Here is a 3952-nt window from a genome sequence, read left to right as displayed (position 1 = left end):
AGGTTCTGTGTGTAGCAGTGCTGCATATAAAGTCCAAATCAATTTCTCAAAATATGAGTATTTAAAATGAGAGAATGGAAATTTCTTGGACCAGAATCCTACTGCATTAGCTTATGGTCATCTTTCCCTTTTTTATATAGTCCCCAATTACCATGTTCTGATATAAAAGCAATGTCTAGAATTACCTTGTCACCTGATGGTATATTTTGTAGTTAAGAGGTGGATGTAGTGTTTTAATTGTTGGAAAGCTTCTTCCTGTTCTTTATTCCATTGGAAGTTTACTGCTTTTCTAGTTACTTTGTATATAGGTTTTGCTATGTCTGACAGATATAGTATGTGTTATTTCCAAAACATAAATAATCCCATAACTTGTTGTGCTTCCTTTTTTGATGTGGGGCTTTTAAGTGAGTCTAATTTATTGATGACCTTATTTGGTACTGTTCTTCCTGTAGAATCCCAATGTATTCCTAAAAAGGTTACAGTTGTACCTGCAGGCTGTATCTTGTCAGGATTAATTGTCCATCCATGAGATCTAAGTTCCTTAATGAGGCTATTTAGATCTTTTTGTAAGGTGTCTAGATTATTGTTGTAGAGCAAAATGTCATCTATATATTGGATGATTTTTGAATTGTATTGTTTTTGGATCAATATAAGTAGCAAGAATGTTGTGGGCAATGGTGGGAGAATTCTTATATCCTTGGGGCAATCTAGTAAATTGATATTGTTTTCCTTGCCATGCAAAGGTAGTAAATTGCCTGGAAGCTTTATCAATTGGAATTGCAAAGAACATGTCAGATAGATCAATAGCTGCCATAAATTTAGGTGCATCCCCTTGTATTATATTAATCACTTCTGATGCATTTGGCAAGATTCCTTCAACTAAAGGTGAGACTTTATTGAGGTTTCTGTAATCAATGGTAATTCTATATGTTCCATTAGGTTTCTTTACTGGCCACACTGGGCTATTGTAAATGTGTGATCTTCCTAATTCTATAATGTTTTCATCTAGAAGTTTTTGTATGGCTTTAGTAATGTCTTGGTGTCCTCCCTTCAGTGGATATTGAGGAGTAAATGATGCCTGTGTTGGTGTGGGTAGGATCACAGGGGGAATTTCTACTGCTGCTAAATCTGTCATATATTTTGTGATGGATAATGATTTAATATGTGAGTTATATATTATGGGTATAATATCCATTCCTATTAAGTTAGTTACATTAGGAGCTGTGTAAAATGTAGCTTTAATCTGTCTATTTCTGTACAATATTTTACAGTCTATTGGATTTGCCTTAATAATATTTCCCGTGATTCCTTCAATAGAAATTGTGTTTTCACAGGATTTTGTGGGTATATTATCTATGGCCATTAAAGAGATTTGGGATCCAGTGTCTATTAAAAATGTTTTAGGTAAGATTAAATCATCTCGGGGTTTTATATTCAAAGTAACATATGGCCTGTTATCATTTTCCCTATAGAACTCATCTGCTAGAGCAAGAGAGATTAGTTTCTTCTTATGCCCCCTTGGTTGCCCTTCCATTGGGGGCGGGGGCCTTGGTAGTTTCCCTGTTGTCTGAATGGATTATTTCTGGGTTGTTGTTGAAATGGGTTATTCTTAGATTGGTATGTGGGGAAGGGGTTTCTGGATTGGGTTTTATTGAATGAATTTCCAGATTGATTTTTTGTAAATGGGTTTTGTGGGGGTCCCCTTTTAAAGAAAGGGTTATTCACCTTCCAGTAAGGTTTTTGCTGTGCTAGGTATGGCTTTGGTTGTGTCCAATTTCTTCCCTTGTTCTGGAAATTATTATTATTTCTATACATATTCTGGGGTCCCCTTATTTCCTTCCTTTTTTCTGTGAAAAAAAGAGTAATTTTGTGTTCTCTCCTCCTTTGCTACAAAGGTAAATTTTTTATCTGTAATCATGTCCTGATGGAGGGTGATTTTTTCCTTAATCTCATTTGGGGTTCTTGACCCTGCTAATAAATTTTGCATTTGTATTTTATATCCCTCGGGTGCATTTTTAATTAGACATCTTATGATGCCATCCACATTAGTGGCTTCCCAGGGATTATCTCCATGGTATATTCCATTAAGGATAGTTAATTTCCTCAATTGATGTTGGAGCTGGCCTATATTATTCCATGGTTTTGAAAATTGTGATGAGGAGAAATCTATATGGGGAAAAGACTTTTTCCAAGCCTTAGACACCCAGTGCCATATAGACGCCAGTGCCTGTCTTCCTTGCTGTTCTATGTCTTTTAGTAGTTGTTCTCTTAGTTTTGGGTGTTCTATTGCATCAATTACTTGTGATAATTCATCTGCACTGACCATAAGGGTATGGCCTCCCTTCTCATACAGATGTAGCAACCAATCAATGTCTGTCAGTTCTCCCTTTATTAATAGGCCTCTAAGTTCATTCATTTCTTGTGTGGTGAAGGAGGAAAATTCTACTGTCTCTCCTTCACCTTCTGTTCCTTCCTTCCTAACCACCTTTTTTCTTACTATGGCTGGCTTGCTAGAATATTGTCCTATCACCTTTTGTGCTAATCTTTTGCCTTTATCATTATCTTCCTGAAGATTATGAATTGTATGTAGAAGTATTGGGATCACCTCTTCAGGTGAAGCCCTTTGAATTACTGGTATTAATGTGTCAGGGTTATTGGTTACTTTCTCTCCCAATCTGGGAGTGTATCCGACCTTGCATTTCTCCCTGAGGCTGTCCTCTAGGGTGCACCATTTACTTTCAGCCGGTATGTTAGCTAGTCGTTCTTTATTCCTCCTTAGTTTCTGCCAGAAGCTTCTGAGTTTTTCCATTTTAATCTTCCTTCCTATCTTGAAGGCAGTCCGGACAAATTATTATTTTAGGACCTGCTCTTCCAAAGGGATAGATGGCACAAGGGGAAGTTTCCCTCTGGACTTCAGTCAGGTATATATTGCAAAGAAAGAGATAATTGTGAGCCTTTCTTAAGAAATTCAGGATCCTGTTTTGTAATTTATGCTCTGCCATTCATTTATAAAATCTATATTTATATATATATTCCTCTTTCTTTCCTTAATTTGCAGTGAGAGAATTATTCCTTCCAGCCACAATTCCTCCGTCCCGTTTATGCCACGGTTGTGCTGCCTACGTAAACTGTCGGTTGGTATAATCCGCCAACTCGGGTCCCTCCACCGATTTCTCAAGCCTAGTTTCCCCTTTCGCGTGTCCTTCCTCTTGGCTGCCTCCACAGCCCCTTGCTTGCGTAAACGGTCGGCAGATATAACCCGTCTGCACGGCTCTGCTTGGGCAGTTTCTGCACGGCTCCGCTTGGGCAGAGAAACTGCTAGGACCCTCCGGCGTTTGCCTTCGGGAGTCAGCCTCTCCTGGGCGTGCCCTTACGGTGGACGACTTTTAGTTTGAAGCAAGCTCAAGGTTTTTCAGAAGTGACACCGATCGGTTCTCTATGCCTGATTACTTTCGGGTTTGGGTGGACGACATTATTTGCTCTTAGCAGGCTCAGCACTTGACGTCAGATTTGGCTAGAAGCTTCCCCTTTTCTCTCTTATTCAAATTGATCTCCGCTATGCCCGGAGCAATTTAGAAAAATTAATTTAGGAAATTTGGTTTCACTTACCCCCTTAATGTCCAATTTTAATTTAGCAACTGCCGACTACGCCAATTGTCCCAATTTCTCCTTCAGGGACGTAAGCACAGGTGACCAAGGGTGCCTCAGCCAGTCTCTAAACTGACACGTATGACCCAAGGTACTTACTTAATATTGACCGAGCATAAATTACACAGGAGACAGACATGCAATGCACGAATCACACACGGTTTATTTACCAGAGTCCTGGTGGTTTCCAGACCTCGGCAGGCCACCCGGGGATCCGCGCCGACAGACACACACACTGGACGTTGGACGTTGCAGCTGCGGCTCGGCGTCTTGTTTGAGGCCTCAGTTTCCGGCTCACTGTTCC

The sequence above is a fragment of the Cnephaeus nilssonii genome, assembly GCF_951640355.1.
Source record: "Cnephaeus nilssonii genome assembly, contig: SCAFFOLD_46, whole genome shotgun sequence".
NCBI lineage: Eukaryota > Metazoa > Chordata > Mammalia > Chiroptera > Vespertilionidae > Cnephaeus > Cnephaeus nilssonii.
Note: the sequence above shows the minus strand (reverse complement) of the source record.